We start from the raw sequence: 20,298 nt of genomic DNA on the forward strand, positions 1-20,298 counted from the left end.
CTCAGAACTGCTTGGCTTATTTCCCTGCCTGAGGATAAATCTTCATTTCAGAGCTCATCCTCTTCATGGCACCTTGCTGTTTCTTTGGCACCTGTCAGCGGATGCCTGCACACTGAAGGCTGGGGCTGTGGGAGGGACTACGCGTGCTCACCATGCTGAACAGCGGATGTTTCCCTGCGTGCACTGTGGAAGGCAAGTGTAAAAAATGGTAAAAAACATGATTTTTCCACAACACTCCGGGAACACCAAATTGCTTTATTTATAAGACAAATTAAATTTAGCTCTGAAGTAAGAAAGCTGGATAAAGCTCCAGGCTCCTGGCTTTGGCCTGATTCAGACCCGGCCATTGTGACCATTTGGGGAATGAACCAGCAAAAAGCAGATCTCTCTCTCTCTCCTTCTTTCTCTCTGTAACTCTGCCTTTCAAATGTATCAGCATCTTACCCTCCTCCTGACAGGATAGCTCACATGAGTTATTATAAGGGTTGCGGTTAAAGTGATCAGCTTAAGTTCATAATTGATCAAAAAGATAGGATTAAGTGTCAAAGGGATTACATAAATAAGACCAGTGTCTGCAAATAATTGATAGAATTAAAAAGGAGAGAATGATCCTACATGGGAAGTGGGATACACAGCAGACTCATAGAATGGCAGATGTCCTAAACAGCACTCTGGCCTCAGAATCAGCCCTTAAGGTATTCGGATCTGGCTAAAAAGCCCATGAGAGTTTTGCAGGCATGGAAAGCCAAGATACTGTGGCAAAAAAAAATCACCTAAATGAAATATCTCTGTGAGTGAGATCCCAGCGGAAAGAACGGGCCATCAAAGAAGGCAGTACCTTTCTCTGAAGGGAGGAGAGAACTTCCACTCTGACTACAGCCTTGCATAAATAAGATCAGAGTTGGAGAACTCAAGAGGCTTCCATAGGCTTGGCAGCTTATGACAAGAGCCTTGGGTGGTTACTGATGTCATAACTAAGAGTATCAATTATTAAATCAACAATGAGAGTCACTGTGCACTTGTTCCCCATGTAGGATCTCTGCCCTTAATGTGTTATACTATGAGAATTAATGGTAAAACTACTACTCAAACAGTACTCTATACTTTTGTGTCTTTGTGGGTGCAGCCTGTTGAAATCTTTACTTAGTTTATACTAAGTTGATCTTCTGTATATAAAGATAATTGAAAATGAATCGTGATGAAGAATGGGATGGGAGAAGGAGTGGGAGATGGATGGTTGTGGGTGGGAGGGAGGTTATGGGGGGAAAAGCTGCTATAATTCAAAAGTGTACTTTGGAAATTTATATATATTAAATAAAAGTTGAAAAGAAAAAAAGAAAGAAAGAAGAAATAAAAGGAAACAACTAGGCAGAGAAAATAATAAATCAAGAAGGCCAAAGGAGAAGTGAAAAACACAAGAGTTCCATCCTTTTGGCTTTAGGAAAGACTTGAAGCTTCTCTGAGACTGAAAGGCATTTAAAAAGAGCATTTTTAAGAGTTGAGTGCATTTCCTCTTTTGGCAATATTCCAGGGAAGTACAATAAGGATGCATATTGCGTTCAATTCTCTTTGGCTACAGGAGAGTCATTTCAGTTATTTCTTGGAATATGATCCTATGCTAAGGCTCTTTTCAGAATGAGGGTGCAAACTTGCTGGGACTACAAAGGTTATGTAGTAGCTTAAAAAATTTGTTTTACTTTTACAAAAACGGGATACTTTTCTTGTGTTATGTGGCTTGATTTTCATCAATTATCAATAGCTTGGCTTCCCCAACCTGTGCCAAGACATAATTTTTTAAACCAGTTTTAAATGTTTTAAAAAATGAGGAGGAAGCTCCTGGCTCCTGGCTTCAGATTGGCGCAGCTCCGTCTGTTGTGGCCATTTGGGGGGTGAACTAATGGAAGGAAGACCTTTCTCTCTGTCTCTCTCTCTCACTGTCTAACTCTATCTGTCAAATAAATAAATAAATAATCTAAAAAATGTATTCTAGTATTCTATGGTGTAGATATATAATAATGTTTCATTATTTGCAATTGTGTTCTAAATTACTAAGAAAGCAGGAATTTTTATGTTGTATTTCATTCTGCAGGATCCAAGGTGCTGAGACTGAGGCCTTAAATTAAACTGCCAAAAAAAAAAAAAAAAAAAAAAAAAAAAGGTTGCGCTTCCCAGCTCTTGAATTGTCCACATGCAGATTTGGAGGGTGGTGACTTTATTCTCCCTAGAAATCCATAACATGATTTTAAATTTATTTGGAAAGTGAAAGGACAGAGGACCAAGAACTCAGATATCTGACTTCAAAGCTTAGCATAAAGTTCATCAAGAGAGTGTGCAGTCGGCAAAATGATAGATTCTTGGGACAGAGAGTCTGGTAGATGCCTCACCACCATACATCAGAGGATGAGTTTTAGAGGCACCAAGGCAATTCAGTGGGGGAAAGGAAAGCATTGTCCCTCCCCAGCTAATGCTGCTAGAACTCCCGTATGTACACCAAGAAGGAAGCCTTACACAGGTGCACCAACCTGAAACCCAAACAGCACAGATGGAGTGCCTGCACTGCATGCATTGGAACGGGGAAGCCACTGCAGAGACTGTGGACACAGAGAACATCGCCAGGATTGGTTCAGGGAGGGCACAGAAAAGCATGAAACAAACAAGAAACCCCCCATGCAATGTGGCTTCCCGCCGTGGTTCCTGGAATAGAAGAAGAACCTTAGAAGAAAAACTGGTGAGATCCACTTCAGCCCGGGAGTTCAGTTAGTAGCAGTGGGCCTACAGTTTTAATGAATGCACCATGGTTTTGTAAGACCACTGGATCCGAGATCGGATGCCTGGTGGCACAGGCCACAAGCTGGAAGAACACTGGTGGGGCCCTGGGTAGAGGGGACATGATTCGCTCAGCCAGCTCCTCAATGGCTCATGTGGTGGGGCCATGGGTAGAGGGGACATGATTTGCTCAGCCAGCTCCTCAATGGCTCATGCAGTGGGGCCATGGGTAGAGGGGACATGATTCACTCAGCCAGCTCTCAATGGCTCATGCAGTGGGGACATGGGTAGAGGGGACATGATTCGCTCAGCCAGCTCCTCAATGGCTCATGTGGTGGGGCCCTGGGTAGAGGGGACATGATTCGCTCAGCCAGCTCTCAATGGCTCATGTGGTGGGGCCATGGGTAGAGGGGACATGATTCGCTCAGCCAGCTCCTCAATGGCTCATGTGGTGGGGCCCTGGGTAGAGGGGACATGATTCGCTCAGCCAGCTCTCAATGGCTCATGTGGTGGGGCCATGGGTAGAGGGGACATGATTCGCTCAGCCAGCTCCTCAATGGCTCATGTGGTGGGGCCCTGGGTAGAGGGGACATGATTCGCTCAGCCAGCTCTCAATGGCTCATGTGGTGGGGCCATGGGTAGAGGGGACATGATTCGCTCAGCCAGCTCTCAATGGCTCATGTGGTGGGGCCCTGGGTAGAGGGGACATGATTCGCTCAGCCAGCTCTCAATGGCTCATGTGGTGGGGCCCTGGGTAGAGGGGACATGATTCGCTCAGCCAGCCCTCAATGGCTCATGTGGTGGGGCCCTGGGTAGAGGGGACATGATTCGCTCAGCCAGCTCCTCAATGGCTCATGCTGTGGGGACATGGGTAGAGGGGACATGATTCGCTCAGCCAGCCCTCAATGGCTCATGCGGTGGCCTGGACAGGCTAAAGCACAATGCTAGAGCAGTTGTGGTTTCACACATCTGTATTCTCACAGCAGCAGGTGAGAACAGGCAGGAAACACATCTGCTTGGTGGTGGCAGCCAGCAAGCTACAGAAAAGAGGGCCACACCCAGCTCTGTCCTCAGTGTCTTACATATGTTTAACAGCCATCAGCGGCAGGCAGCCAAAGAGCGACATAGCTGAACTGTTAGCAGTTCCTGAGCCCAATATGTATCAGCCTTCTGGGCCAGCCTGGGCCTGCCTAGTTGCCATTGCAACAGTTGCCATAGAGGCACAGATAAGGGAGCATGAAGCCATGGGCACTAGATAGACATCGTCTTCCCAAGTTCATCTCCTCAACAGAGGCACTCACATTAGAAGGGTCTGGGGGCGCTGGTGCTGTGGTGTATCGGATAAAGCCGCTGCCTGATGAATTCTGGCTGCTCTACTTCTGATCCTGCTCTCTGCTATGGCCTGGGAAAGCAACGGGAGATGGCCCAAGTCCTTGGGTCCCTGCACCCATGTGGGAGATGCAGAAGAAGCTGCTGGCTCCTAGCTTCAGATTGGTGCAGCTCCAGCTGTTGCAGCCATCTGGGGAGTGAACCAGCGGATGGAAGACCTCTCTCTCTCTCTGCCTCTGCCACTGTGTAACTCTGACTTTCAAACAAACAAATAAATCTTTAAGAAAATAGAAGCAGCAGCTGGGCAGGGTGTACAGAGGTTCTTGGTACTGTTTTGTACCTATCTAGTAAATCCCAAGTTATCCCAAAATAAAAGTTATTAAAACAGTGAACACACATATTCATTTTTAAAATATTTATCTTTTTATTTGAAAGAGTAACAGAGGGAGGGAGGGGGAGAGAGAGAGAGAGAGAGAGAGAGAGAGAGAGAGAGAGAGAAAGAGAGAATTTTCCATCCACTGGTTGACTTACATCCCAGATGGCTGCAACAGCTAGGGCTGGGCCAGGCTGAAACCAGGAGCCAGGAGTTTCATCTGGGTCTCCCACATGGTACAGAGGCCCAAGTACTTGGGCTGTCTTCTGCTTCTTTCTCAAGCACATTAGTGGGGAGCTGGATCAGAAGTAGAGCAGCTGGTACACTAACCAGTGCCTATCAGGGATACTGGCGTTGCAGGTGGTGGCTTTACCTGCCATGCCACAATGCCAGCCTGAAGACACATTTTTTTTTTTTTTGACAGGCAGAGTGGACAGTGAGAGAGAGAGACAGAGAGAAAGGTCTTCCTTTTGCCATAGCTTTACCCTCCAATGGCTGCCGTGGCCGGCGTGCTGTGGCCGGCGCACCACGCTGATCTGATGGCAGGAGCCAGGTACTTATCCTGGTCTCCCATGGGGTGCAGGGCCCAAGCATTTGGGCCATCCTCCACTGCACTCCCTGGCCACAGCAGAGAGCTGGCCTGGAAGGGGGGCAACCGGGACAGAATCCGGCGCCCCGACCAGGACTAGAACCCGGTGTGCCAGCGCCGCAAGGTGGAGGATTAGCCTAGTAAGCTGCGGCACTGGCCAAGACACATTTTAATTTCAAGGATGCGAAACCCAGGGGAAGAAGGTTCCAGAGTAAATTCAAGGGTGAACAATGTATCAGATCTCCCTTTTCTCTCCCAGTTTCTAACATCCTAAAATTTGGGTTAAATTGAGTTTTATTCTCTCATGGTGAATGGGTCACAGCTAGGAGACACTGGGTTAGTCCTGTCTTATGAATGAGGGGAACCCTTTGCAGGAGCTTTCAGCAGACCTCCAGGCAGGGCGCACAGTATGGAATCTGTTGAGTCGGGTGCCAGCAGGAAGGAGCACACTCAGATCAGGGAAACTGGAGAGCAGCTGACTGACATCAGCTGACCTGGTACAGCCTGCAGGATGGGGTTGCTACCGCTGCCTTGTTAGCATGGAAAAGTTACTGGGCCCACAGGAGGGCTCCACAGAGGGAAAGGTGTGGGAGTCTGTAGTTTTAGCTGCTTGGGTTTGTGTCCCATGACCAAGATGAATGTTTAGCATGGACAAGGAAGGGTGGGCAGAGAAGCAAAGCTTCTTGAAGCAAGAGCAAGCTTGGAGAAGACTGCTGTTCTGGGCACGTTGTCTAGGGGTTTATATATCTGGGCAGTGAGGAAGTTTCTACAACATTCTGCAAACCTGTCCGCTGGTCACTGATGACCTTCTTGTTGCCGGTATCTTGTGGATGGGTCCAGCTGTAACAGCCTGCTGTTTTGTTTTCAGCTCCTCTGTCTTATTTTCGAGTAGCAGTGGTGTTTTGTTCCAGGTGTGTCCTAGAATCTCCCGGGGACTCTGAGGCCCTGACCATCTGCCTGGGGTTACGTCTTGGCTGTCTCCCATCTCTATCAGGGAGACCAGCTCCAAAGGAGCTGGGGTGAGGGGCCACATTGCTTGCCAACCAAAGCAGGTGCACATGCACTCTGGTCTCCCATTCAGGCCTCTCCTGATCTCGGTGGTGCAAATTCTGAGCAAGCTCGATGTCGAAGAGCACGGGCAAGGGGCTGATTGTTCTGAAGGGGTCCACACAAGGCATCGGGCATTTCCAGCCCGCACAGTAGGAGGTGCAGAGCAGCCCTGCTCCTCTAGGCCTGCACTGAGGGGAGGCTTCACACAGCTGCTGGCATGCCTCTGTGTGCCTCCGTGTGTGGAAGGACGGTGATGCTCCCGCTTCCTGCAACTGGGATTGGGTGGAGAAGCAAACGTCCAAGCAGCACAGCAGCTGGACAGTGGCCAGTGCTTGGCAAGCATCAGCTGGAGCTAGCAGTACCTGGAACACGTCTCCTTCCTAGGCTGGGGCTCTTGCCCCACGTGCTCAGTGTAGACTCTTTGTTGCCAGCCATCTCTGCAACTTTGGTTTTCAGAGTGTGGTCCTTGGATGGGCGGCGCCAGCAGCACAGGGAACTCCTTAGAAAAGCGGATTCTCAGGCTCACCCAGGCCTACTGAGTTCGGTGCTCCCGGGTGGGGTGATGTGCTGCCGTAACTAAGGACTCCCGGCAGGGGAAGCTAGGAGAGCTTGCATCTTCGGAGCAGCACGGCCCTGCTGCTGCGTTGATTTTGGGTGTCCGGCATCCACAACTCTGCAAGCAGTGGTTCTTGATTAAGCCACTTTGTTACAGCAGCCTTAGACACTCATACAGCGAGGAATCCATGTGTGTGGTTGATGATGCTGTGAAGCAGTGAACAGGGAAGCCACGCCTGCCTGCAGGAGTGGGGCCCCGATTCTCATCCAAATTCTGGGAGAGGCGTGTTCAGAGCAGGGATAACGGGTTAGTCAGAGAAACAGAACCAACGGAAGTCACTGCCTGTCTATCATCTGTCTGTGTAACCATCTATCCATCATCCGTCTATCATATCAAGACATGAGCTCACTTGTACGTGGAATCTAACAAAGCCAACCTCATAGAAGTCAGGGGCTGGTGGGGGGCATGGGGGATGTCGCCGAGAAGGTCGAGTTCCAGCTGGACAGAGGGAAGCTGGGAACGCTGTATAGCACAGTGACCACAGTCAACAGTGTGTCCTGAACTTGGAAATTGCCGAGGGGTTGGTCCTAGGTGTTCTCGCCACAGATATCTGGGATATGTTAATTATCTTGATTCAACCACTTTTACAGTGTATACATATATCATATAACATTACAGTGTATATATATATATATATATCATATAACATCAGGTTACATACTGTAAATATGCAATTTTTGGCCAGTTACACTTAATAAAGGGGGGGAAAGGTGTAGGAGGCACCTGTCATACAGCCTACACTTACTCATGACAGAAGTTACTGAGTGCAGTGCTCACTCCTTGGCCAGACCTCCGTGCATTGCTCCAGGTTTGCATCTTTGTCCTGCTGGGCATGAGCCAGTGGTGGATTTGCTCCAGACACACAACTATTAGAGGCATTAAAGTAATACCAGTAGGTATGTCTCTCCTACACATTTCTTAACCCATTATGTTATGTCATCCTATAAGACACCCATAAGAGCTTAAATTGACCAACAAATATACCACTCTTGGTAACTTTTAAATAAATATTATGTTGTTGAAATATTTACAGAATTGGGGCTGGTGCCGTCACTCACTTGGTTAATCCTCTGCCTGCAGCGCTGGCACCCCATATGGGTTCGGGTTCTAGTCCCAGTTGCTCCTCTTCCAGTCCAGCCCCCTGCTGTGGCCCAGGGAAGGCAGTGGAGGATGGCCCAAGTGCTTGGGCCCTGCACCTGCATGGGAGACCAGGAGGAAGTACGTGGCTCCTGGCTTTGGATAAGTGCAGCACACTGGCCATAGCGGCCATTTTGGGGGGTGAACCAACGGAAGGAAGACCTTTCTCTCTGTCTCTCTCTCTCTCACTGTTTGAAACGCTACCCATTAAATAAATAAAAATAAAAATCTTTAAAAAATATTTACAGAATTAAAAACTTGGAACTTAATTGTTCAGCTTCCTTTGTTTCTTTCTGCTTTTTAATAGATGGTGTTTATTGACACACACTATTTGTGCATGTTTATGGGGTGCACGACAACATACTGTATATTCCAGCTTCCTTCTCACTCGAGGCGAGAGGTCAGGGCTGAGGCCCAGGCTGTGTCCTCTGCCTGACTTCTGCACTGCCCAGTGCACCAAGCTCTGTTTCTGTTCTTGACTTCCAGGTTTCCGGCTTCCTAGTCGCCCCCCGGAGGCAACAATGGGACTTCCTACATCCTCGAGTTGAAGCTCTTGTCTCTGTTGGGAAGCTGCACATCAATGAATGGAGGCAGAGTTTTGCATAGTGCAAATATCTGGCTGTGTAAAGTTGCTGGATATAAAAATTGAGATGCTAAGTAGAAATTATGGGGCCAGCGCCGTGGCTCACTTGGCTAATCCTCCGCCTGTGGTGCCGGCATCCCATATGGGCGCCGGGTTCTATTCCCGGTTTCTCCTCTTCCAGTCCAGCTCTCTGCTGTGGCCTGAGAGGGCAGTGGAGGATGGCACAAGTGCTTGGGCCCTGCACCTGCATGGGAGACCAGGAGGAAGCACCTGGCTCCTGGCTTCGGATCGGCGCAGTGTGCCGGCCGTAGTGGCCATCTGGGGGGTGAACCAATGGAAGGAAGACCTTTCTCTCTGTCTCTCTCTCACTGTCTAGCTCTGCTGTCAAATAAAAAGTACATAAATTATGAGCATAGTTAATAGCCATTAGGAACACTGAAGTGGTAAAAGACGCATTTGTTAAGTTCCTAAATGCGGATGATTTAACTTGCTCTGCTGACTGGTTTCTCAGGTTCCTCCAGCAAACCCCATGGCTCTTCTCTCCCATTCACTTTCTTTTTTTTTCAAAGATTTGTTTTATTTATTTGAAAGACAGAGTTACAGAGAGAGGTAGAGATAGAAGGAGAGGTTCTGCTAGTTCACTCCCCAGATGGCCGCAATGGCCAGAGCTGTGCTGATTTGAAGCCAGGAGCCAGGATGCCGGCGCTTTGGGCCAGGGCTTTAACCCCCTGTGCCACAGCACCGGCCCCAGCCATTTGCTTTCTTCCACCTCTCAGCTCCTTTCCCTCACTCTGCCTTCTTCCTCCCAAGTCTTTATCATCTGCCAACTTCCTATATAATTTATTCACTTTCTGCCCCACATCTGCTTCTTGAAGGTAAAGGTACATTCCACACAGCACCTGGCGTGTGGCAGTGTGCAGGTTTTCACATGTATTTGATGAATGTTATTCTCTAGGTGTGCTTGGTCTTCATTTGCAATAGCATTTTTCATTTCATTAAAACCCTCTCCTAACCTCTGTCAAACCGAATGGAAACCATTGCTCTGTAACTTGTCAGCGGTCAGTCCTCCAACACACGGACTCAAGACTGTGCCAGAATGCAGAGGCTGCAAATAAGATCTTCCCACAGGGCTCCTTTCACCTATCTCTGGTATAACTTAATCACCACTCATGCAGAGAGCACAGCAGGATAAAATACATTCAGCCATTGGACTTGCCTTGCATGAGGAAAGCTATCAATCCAAGCAAACGTTTCCCACCAAAAAGCACTCATTGCAGGACTTCCTAGCTTCTCTGGGTTGGAAGTGAAAATGGACACAGGTGGATGTGATTAGCTGCTATGGAAAGATTATATAAAGGAGGGGCAAGCATGAGATGAAACACAAGGCAGCCAGAAAATCTCAAACTCCAAGCAAATTTACCGATGTCTACCCTGGGGAAAGTCATCCACAAGTGGCTTCAAAAAGTTTGTGTGAAACTGGAATTGAAAGATACATTTGAGTATAGGAATATTTGAAATCCATGCCCATTTTTTTTTCATAATGCATGTCTTGCATGAACTTCTTGGTGCCGGCGGGGAAGGCCAGGCAGGATTCGGTGGCTTTGAAAAGGCACAGATTCAGCTGTCAAGATTCTGGAGAGCAGGAGAGGTGTGCAGGCTCTGGACACAACCGGGACCAGCAACCACGACAAGTCATCCACGTGAGGGGAACAGGGCAACCACGCCTCTGCCGTGTTCTGCTCGGCACAGGTGCGGACGAGTGGGCTTCCTTGGTTCTGAACAGGGCTCCTGTGTGTCCCGCACCATTTTCCTCAGGCACAGGGAGCAGCAGCTCCTCTGAAGGTGGAGGGGTCAGTGAGGCAGGAGCGGGCGTTTGCGAGGTGGCACATGTGTGCTCCAGGAAACTGCACTCACTCCGGGAGGCTGAAAGCAGTGGCTTTACCTGCGAGAGGAGGAGTGCAGTCAGCTCTTCCAGCTCCCTGTGCTGCTGTGGCCGCTGGGGACTCCTGGAGCCAACTGCGGTTTGTGGCGTCCCTTGCCAGCATCCTGTCCTGGCAGCCAGCCTGGGTGTGGGACAGCACGTGGCGGGGGGATCCTTTTGTGATGGTTCTCATGTTAGGCATCTGTGCCCATGAGCCCTCCTTTCTTTACTCCTCACTGGGTTTTCTTTGGGGCCAACACAGGGGATCCCGTCTTGACACTGACACTAGATTTTCACACCTCCCAGATTTCGTGTCTGACTGTGAGCAGTTTGTGTGTGGACCTGACGACTTTGGGTGAAAGGCTGAAGGTCGCTCGTAGCTCCGTAAAGGGCAAGCTCAGTGGGCATCTCCTGTTGGACCGGGGCCAGCAGAGGCAGCACCTCCTGTGTCCAGCTCCTCTCGCACACCTGTTGCTCCCAGGTGCGGCTGCACTGCTGGCAGTGTTTCCACAGGGTCCAGGCTCCACCTGCAGCCCCTGGTCAGCTGTGTGTGCTGCGACTGCGGAGCGGGGGTGGGGGTTTATCAGCCCCACCCCTCCCAGGGCTGCTGTGGCGAGGGACACTCCAGAAGCATCTGCTCTCAGGGTCTGGAGCCCCGAAGCCTGGGACCAGCCCTCTGCACTGGGAGACGTCCCTCCCACCTCCTGCGGCACAAGGAGTCCTTGGGCTCCAGTCTGTCTGTACCTGCCCAAGCTGTCTTCTCATCTCTGTCTCTGAGCCCTCAGGGGAGGTGTCCATGCCCCTGCAGCGGACAAGGGCCCCAGTGTCTGGGTTGGAGACCACCCCGGAGGCAGGAGCCTCCTCACACCTGGACCACTTCTGGATGGAGTCGCATTCGCAGTCACTGGGTCCACACGTAACGAGGAGGTTGCTGTCAAGTTTGTTGAAAACGCACATTAACTGTTCGTTCCACTCTTCCCTCCCGTTTTCAAAGGACCCTCACCCAGTCCTGTGTCCCCAGCACTGGGCACACATTGAGAATCGTGTCTTTAGGCGGGAACAGCGGTGTGGACGTAGATAGGCTAGGGGACCCAGGGTGGCCTCTGGGTTTCCCTGAGACGGGTGGGGCTGCTGCTTCTGAGCGGAGGGAACTCTGAGCTGAGACGATGGGAAGACACCGCCGTGTGGTGGTTTGTTCTCGCCAGGTGCACTGCTTCCCTGTGACCCACAGCACAGCAGGTGTGCTTTACCTGTGTCACCACGCTGTCACCGTAACTGCCACGGCCCCAGGGGCCTGAGATTTCCACTCCATCGTAGTCTGCCTGGACCACCATGACACACACGGCCAGTTGCAGACTGAAACACTCCACAAGGTGCCTGACTGCATCTTTTGGGGGTACATGGTCCAACCCAGCAGGGGGCCTGCAGGCCCTCACTGCTCTCCTGGGGGCTGATTGAGCCCCTGGTTGCTCAGTCTTGCCAGCCGGGTGGTGGGCAGAGGACTAGCCGGGGGCTCCCAGGTCTCTGCTGCCTGCAGTCCTCTTGTACCTGGTCCTGGGTCCCCTCGGCCAGCCTGGCTGGCTGGTCAGGAACAGATCCCTTTCCCCGCTGTGGCCGGGGACTTTGTGTTGCTTTAGGGTCCTGGAGCCAGGGGTTTTTTCCTTTTCCTTTACTTTCCCCAGGATGTAGGGATTTTTGTTTGCTCTCAAATGTTCCACTTTCCCAAGCTGCGAGGGATCATCAGGCACATACGATGTCTCTTTGGCTTTGCTCCTCTGCCAGCGGCCAAAGCTCCCTCCTCGCAGGAGGGAAAGAGGCTGGCAGCTCCTGTGGGCCATCCCCTCCCCAAGCTGGGACCCAGCCCTGCCCTCAGCGTCCTGCAAGTGCCTCAGGTGGCCTGTGAGGAGCCCCCCAGTGAGTGTTGTCCCCTTGTCATCTGTCTGTGGCTTCTGGTGGCCCCACCCCCTCACTCTTTACCCCACAGGACCTGCAGGAGTTCTGGAGGCCTTTGGCTGAATTCCTCTGTCAGCTTTTGTAATTCCCATCCTCGCTTCCTCCTGGCTCAGCCATGGGCGGCCGGGCTGTGTCTCACTGGTCCTGGCACAGCTGTGCCGTTGGATCTGAGGCTCCTTACTCGCTCTGGGAGGTTAAAAGCTCTCTGGGCGGCGAAGCCCGCGGTGCAGCTTCTGCAGATCTGGGGTAGTTGCCGGGGCCCTGCAGGGGCGCTCCACCGCCATCGGCAATCTGGGCAGACGGGGGCCTCCTTTCTTCGGTCACACTTTTGGTGATGAATCGGCACAGATGACTTCTGGCGCATGTTGTTGATAGAGTTTTTGCATTTTTTTTACAAAGATAATCCCGAGGAATGGAAAATCTCCACTGGTCTTTGGAATCGTGGAAAAGTCTCAACATTATCTCTCATGGCTTTGGGGTTTTCAACGCTAAATATTGACTGTGCTTGCAGAGTATATCCTTTGGGATTCCCAAACCTCCAGACTCCCCAGGAGCTGAGGGGCTGGGCAGCTGGCCAGGCTATCCCCTGGGAGATGTGGCCGGCTGCCCTGCTGTCTGCACTGCTGACCTCCCTGTGTGTAGGGCTCTGCCGTGTCTTCCTGGGTGGCCACTTCTCTGTTGTTTGATCACAGATTATTCCTACCCTCTCACGCCTCAGGCTGCCCTCTGCCCTACTCAGACTTCTCCTTTGCAGACTTTTAAAAAAGCTAAAGCTGTCTTCTATTTTGCACTGCATTTACACTTACCATAGACTTTCCCAGGAGCCACTTCAAGTCACAAAGACTCACTCCTCTTGGAGGGCGGGATACTCACCTCAGACCTCATTTCTGCTCAATAGCTTTCTTGTGACATGTCTGTGGTCACCTATGGTGTGATACAAATGGTCAGAATGGGGTGGTATTGAACAGAGGGTTTTAAGAAAATTCAGGGCCTGTCAGTCTTGCTGAAATGCTTGTAAACAACACTGACTATTTCATAAAAATTTCCACGGGGTCATTGCTTACATCTGAAGTTATGACACTACGTTTGTCCTTTTTATTTAAATTTACTTAAGTCTTCTTCCTAAATGCAATAAGTTTATAGACATATGGATGCGTAAATGTGTCTATTGCTATTCATTTTGTTAGGTTTGGGGTTTAGGAAATTCAACAGAAATACTAAATTTCACTCAGTAAGTCATTTTCATGGATTCATTACATCATGTATCCTGTAAGGACAGTAATAAAACACCTTGATTAAAAGCGTCAGGTCCTTCTATTCTTGTGGTCAATTCCAGGCCCCTTCCAGGCCTACACATGTAGATGAACAAGGTTCTGTCCACATTGTTGACGTCCTCGTAGACATGACCAGGGTCCAACCAAACTGTCCATGTAGTTTTCATTATCCTCAGTGGGTAAAGGGAGTGATTTTATTTCCACCTGGCAGATTAGCCTCTGTCGCATTTGTTAGGATTTAGATTTTAGGGTTTGAAGAAGAGGAGACAGCTAGTTAACACAGAAAAGACTTTGTTTTAGGGGGACAGAGGGGAGGGTGAAGAGAAGGGGGCTGAGCCTGCCTAGACAGAGGGCAGGGGGTCTGAAGCAAGACTTCTCTCTGTCTGAGCAGCCCACAGAGTCCTCGCTAAGCTGCTGGTTGGGGGAGCGGCAGATCGCCCAGGGACCCTGATAAGGGCGGTGGGAGATGTGCAGACTGGCTCCCTGGTGGAGTTCAGGGTGCCGGTGCAGGGCTTTCCTGAGCAGTGAGCCTCCCACTGGCCTTTAGATGCTCCCCCTGCAACCAGCGTCTTGGGGCCTGGGGTCCAGGCCCAGTGACCTGCCAGGTTCTATCAGCCCTCAGTGGCTAATGGGTTCCAACAACACTCACTTCCTGTGCTATTGCAACATTTAACTCATTCAAATGGAAGTGGTGGCCTCCACTAGGGTTTTTCTCCTAACCAGTTTAACTTTTATTCTTCTAATTCGTGGATGAGGAACCTTTATTTTCTTCCTACAGCCATTTGGACATTTATAACGTGATTCATGGGCCATACAAAGTTATCAGCTTCAACATCAGCCTACTACAGATGTACTGAATTTCAATCCTGCCTGCCGCTGCCTCTTCAGGGCCAGACCACGTGACTTTGTGGGCCTTGTAAGGCCTGCGGGTCCATGTACCCCACCCTGATGGATTGAATTGATTGGCGGCTTTGTCTCTGAGCAAACACAGGCAAAGTAATTTTTGAGCTGCCCCAGGGTTGGTGTTGTCAGCCCCTATACTTTCATGCAGAATTGCTCTGTGGTTTGAAATAGGCACCCTCACATGTCCCTCTGTAACCCATTGAGCTCCGGAAGGGTTTACAAATGGCTCCAAGGAGCAATGATGACGTTAAACACAGGGCACACTTCATTGCTACCTTTTATTAGTCACTCTGAAAACATTCAAACTTTCCTGATGCCTCTGGTCCCCACAAGCAGGCTTGAGCATGCGTCCCAGGTGGCCAGGTACAGAGGTGTGAAATGACCATTCCTGTCACCACTTCCCCTGCTGGCCACAGTAGAATCTCCTCATTGTTCTGCCATCCCGACCCCCCAGGAAACACCCTCATTCTGAGCAGGCTCCCTGTGCCATCTCCTGTGTGGCCCCTCGGTGATGTGCCATGCCTGCCTTTCCAGGACTGTGACAACAAGAAATCCTCTACCTTCACAGGCCTCTCACCCCCATTTACAACACACTCCCTGCACCGTCAATGCGTATCTGAGTGCATTTGCTGCACATCCTGTGAGAGGCCAGAGGCACGCCATGACAGGCTTCTCACAAGACAAAGGAACTGGCTAGGCCCAGGACACGCCTGGTACGAGAAGGCAAAACCTGGCCCCGGGCAGTCCTTGGTCCTGCAGGGCCAGGTGGGGGCAACCAATGGGGGAGGGCATCAATGTATGACGTATGACCATATGAGGAAAGAAGGAATGCGGACGTAATACTTGTTTGCCCAGGAACTGTAAAAACCCCGGGAACAAAGAAAGGGGGTCTTTTCTTCATGGCTTTAACTTTCAGAGTGGCAAGGAACCACGGGCCAGCAGGTAAGTACACCACTATTCCATTAGCAAGTGCTGAAAAACCCCTGTATGTTCAAACAAAACTGGCCCTTCCAGCCTTGAGCTGCAGGACTCCATCGGGGGGCTGGTGGAGGCTTGGAAGGCGTGCCTCCCAACTCATTCCTCAGGATCCTAACTTCTGAGCTGTACCCATCCACCCCCAGACTGACTCCCCACGGCCAACCAAATGGGGCAAGTGGACAGATATCTCCTGGACTTCAGGCCCCTGTAAGTCACCCTGGGGTGCTCCGAACTCAGGCCCACCTTTGTGTAGAAAAGGGGGGCTTCTGTTGCCCCCCTCTGTGTGAGGTACCTGTCTGGTGTCTTAATGGAAGCGAGGACGTATGTGGTGTGAATGTCTCTGTGGCTCCGTGGCCCTGCTACGGAGCCTGAATGAGCCCTAACCTGCGATTCTGTGTTCTCTGCAAGGAGAGTGGCCAGGCGGGTGAAGCTATCACAGTCCAGATCAGTGCCTGTTCCGGAGGTCTTTGTCTCTTGTTTTGCACGACCAAGGGGGACACATTACGGGAAAATTCAATTCAAAACCAACTGTTCTAAAGTGTGTGATAAAAACTTTAAAAGGGTCACAAGCATAAAACTGTGTTTTAAGTAAAAGAGCGACATTTTAGACTTTTAACTCTCTCTGGTTTGTGGTATGTTAACTCCACCCCTTTGCTGGGAGTCGGGGGATGAAAGGTGAGCCGTCTGTCAGCGTGGGCAGTGATAACTTGAAAGTCTCCTAAATCAAGTTCACAATCTCCAGTGAGCTGCTAACCCACGACACCCCGGCCCCCGGCCCACAGTCACTCTTGGGACCCATCCTGCTGCTGCCTGAACCACTAGCAGAGATGCTACCAAGTATCTGACTGATGACTGGGTACAGCTTGGGACACTTGTTCGGTGAAATTCTAGGCTCCAATTCAACTTATAGTCTAGGGAGACATACTTGATAAATAACAATCTCATACATAAAATTGCTAGAGTTATGGCTTTTATAAACACCAAGTTTAAAGAAATTTACATTTAAAACTAAAAGGGCCACTATTTAAAAAAAAGTGTTTTTTCTGTGTAATCTGCCAGGCTGGTTTTTTTTTTTTTTTTTTTTTTTTTTGACAGGCAGAGTGGACAGTGAGAGAGAGAGACAGAGAGAAAGGTCTGCCTTTGCCCTTGGTTCACCCTCCAATGGCCGCCGCGGCCGGCGCGCTGCGGCCGGCGCACCGCGCTGATCCGATGGCAGGAGCCAGGAGCTAGGTGCTTTTCCTGGTCTCCCATGGGGTGCAGGGCCCAAGCACTTGGGCCATCCTCCACTGCACTCCCTGGCCACAGCAGAGAGCTGGCCTGGAAGAGGGGCAACCAGGACAGAATCCGGCGCCCCGACCGGGACTAGAACCCGGTGTGCCGACGCCGCTAGGCGGAGGATTAGCCTAGTGAGCCGTGGCGCCGGCCTGCCAGGCTGGTTTTGTTACTGGGTTTAGCAGGTCCGGCAAGGTAATAATGCGTAATCAGAGCTTTATTATGGCCTCTAAGGCGGATCTTACAAAGTTAAAAATTTTTGGTTTAATTTAAGAAGAGTCTATAAAGTAAAGGGTCAACTTTTAATGTAAAATAACTGTAAAGGTCACTTCCCATCTAAAAATAAAGGCAGAGCCATCACCGTCACTGCTGTGGCTATGGCTCTTCAGGGAAACCTGTACAAGGTACAGAGAAGAGTGGCCATGGGCCACTGGGCCCAGCCAATTAGATGGCCTGAGGGCCTAATGTGCTCAGTGCCAGGCATTGTAAAGGGCAGGATGGTGCCTGTGATGTTCGCTGCCCCTCCCACTCACCAGGGAGCCCGAGCCACCTGCTGGCCCAGCAGAGGGGAAATGCCCAGGTCCTTAAGGTTGCAGCCCTGCTGGGCTGAGGGTGCTGGAGCCCAGCACAGCAGCTCCGGAGGTCACTGGAGGTGTACCTGGTGATAACCAGATAGGCAGAGCACCCAGATAAGTTCCTATATAAATTCTTGTTACAAATTGCATTAAGTCAACCTCCTTGGATATGGTCCTGTGCTAACAGATAGGAATGGAGCAAAATTCTTGTGACCAGGACTCAGCCCTGAGTCTAGAGATCAAGGCCCCACCAGGACTTCCATAGCCTCTCCACCCATTCTCCAGGGAGAGCCAGAAGAGGCCCCACTACTGTCACCTCCCCATCTCCTTCCTCGGAGGCCAGAGGCCCCTCCTCTCCCAGACGGGGGAAAGGCCACTAAAACCAAATTGAGGGCCTGCTGCTCCTGGAAGCAGCCTGGGAGCCGGCAGCAGTGCTGTTATTCACTGCCGGGATGGAGGGTGGCTTCTTCCTGACGGACGCCTTTTGTCCCAGATTACCTGGCCTACTGCCTGCTTCGTCAGCTTCATGGAAACGCTCACATGGGGAAAACAGCTTAGAAGCCCTGGTCAACTGGTATTATATGACTGTGCTCCCCATGCTTGACAGAAATGTAACTCGGAGATGCTAAACCTGTGCCTGCAGCAATGCCAGACAGGGGCCCTCACAGCCACCAGGAATACGAAGAACAGGACGAAGCCTGTTTGGAGGCCTAGAGATAGACTTTGCTAAACTACTACCCTGCAGAGGCTAAGGACACCTGTTACTACTGTTTGTATGACTCAGGCTGGGTGGAGTCCTTCCACACCAGAACAGAGAAAGCCAGAAAAGACACCAGGGTTCTGCTGACTGAGATTTCACACAGCTATGGGGTGCCTACCACTATTAAAAACTAAGGTTAAATATAGATCAAAAAGTCAACAAACGGTAAAAGGTCACAAGTATAAAAGCATGTTCTTGATAAGGAAAGTTAAAAAAAAGAGATTTTTAAATAAAGGAAGAACATGTTTTGTAAAAATTGTTTACCTTAATGGCTAGTCTACTCTAGACTGGAATGGAAAAAAAGAGAAAGGTTTGAGTAAATTACGAAAGGTCTGAAAAAGTCACAAAACGTTATGCGAAGAAGAAAATTTTGGTTACAAAACAATTTTCTTTGACATAAAATCAAAATTGAATTAAAGTAATCTATTATGTTCTCTTGATGTCTCTGTTAAATTCTAATTGTTTAAAAGCAGCTAAGTTTTTATTAAGAGCTACAGATTATTTAAAGAGGATTATTTAAATATGTACTGATTTTCAGGCATTCAAATAATCACCTTGTAACAATGATCAAATTTGGCCTATATTATGTCATCATGTTAAGAAAAATCTTATTTCAAACATTTAGACTTTAACAATTTACAGATTGGGCCCTGGAAGACACATGTCTCTCATCTGGTAGAGATACCAACTAATCAAGCTATTTAAATTATGTTAGAAGTACTGTCAAGATGTAGAGTGGTGCTAAATTTTAAGTGATAATAATATAAAATACTACTGCTACGAATGTCTAAAAGTTAAAAAGTCTAATGATCTTGAATTAGTACACATAATGGTTATCTTAAGAAAAGGGGCCCTAAAGGCATACAAGGGTTAAATACTTTGTAAAATCCTACAAATGCTTTCAAAAATGCTGTGTGAAGTAAGAAAGTGACTCTTGTTAAGTTTATAATAAGTTTGAACATAACTACTTAAAGTCTTTTGTCATCCCCAGTTTTGTCATAGGTGCCGATGGACTTTTTCCAGCCACTGCTATTGTATTCAGTACTTTGGGATGGCCCTGTAAACAGATGAAGCCGATAATGTATTACAGGTACCAACTGAGAGAAAGTATGGTTAGCTGAGGTTACTAAGAGCAGAAAGTAATTTAAATCAATTGGTAATTTAAAAAAAGGATTTAAAGATTTTTTTAAAGGTTAATACTAAAACTGCTTTATTGTTCCATCTTGTATGTTATGATATGTGTATACACATTGTATATCTACATGGAAAATTCATTAAGAATTTTATTTTAAATGGCTTATGGATAAAAATTGTTCATAAATTTAAACTGCCAAAATTAATCAAAGATACATTTTGATTCGTGTGACCTGAATCTCTGTATCAGATGTTTAAATCTGTTGGTTAAAAGAAATTAAAATCGTTTTTATATGTTTGTGCTTGAGTTTGCTAATTAAACTAGCTACACCATGTTAAGTATTTAAAAGCTGTTTCCAGATACATGTATTCTTAAAATTTATAGAAGGCATTGGACCTTATGGTAATTTTTTTTCCTAAGTTGTTATCTGATGGTTAAAATTGCTTGCTAAGTTTCCATTTGATGTTGCTACTGTCAGCAAACAATCTGGAACTTGCTTCCTCATTTCTCTATTCTCTTTAAGATGGGAGACTGACTATTCTGAAGAACTCTGTAAGTGTGCAGTTTGGTTTTTAGATCTTATAAAAATAGCTAACATTTCTGTAATAATAGTATAGCCAAAAGGAAAGTTTAAATTATAATTTCACAGCTAGGCTTACTTCGCCATGGGCACAGTAGACAGGCAAAACTTCCCTTTCAGACCAAACAAGGAAAAAAAGGTTTAAAATGAGTGCATAACTTTCCTCATGGGCATTGTCTGCCTCAAACTAAAAACTATCAGAACATGCCTGTGACCGTAGACTTCCAGTTTAGGCCACAAAGATTAGAGATGGGATTGAGCATCCCCTTGACTTACACCCTCTGGTCTGCTCTAACAAAAACCAGGAGGAAGAGAAAGCTAGACATCAGAAATGTGAAGACGGGCGGCAGGCCTATTAAAGGCTGCTCTGTACAGTGATCTGCCATCAAGGAGACCCAACAGGCCAGTCCACTGCGTTGGTTTTCGACGTGGAAATTCAGGGCTTCCGCAGCAGTCAGCTTATGAAGAGCCCTGGCAGCTCTGCCAGCCAAGAGTTGGCTCTCT

This window comes from Oryctolagus cuniculus, chromosome 5 (genome assembly GCF_964237555.1).
Source record: "Oryctolagus cuniculus chromosome 5, mOryCun1.1, whole genome shotgun sequence".
Classification (NCBI taxonomy): Eukaryota; Metazoa; Chordata; class Mammalia; order Lagomorpha; family Leporidae; genus Oryctolagus; species Oryctolagus cuniculus.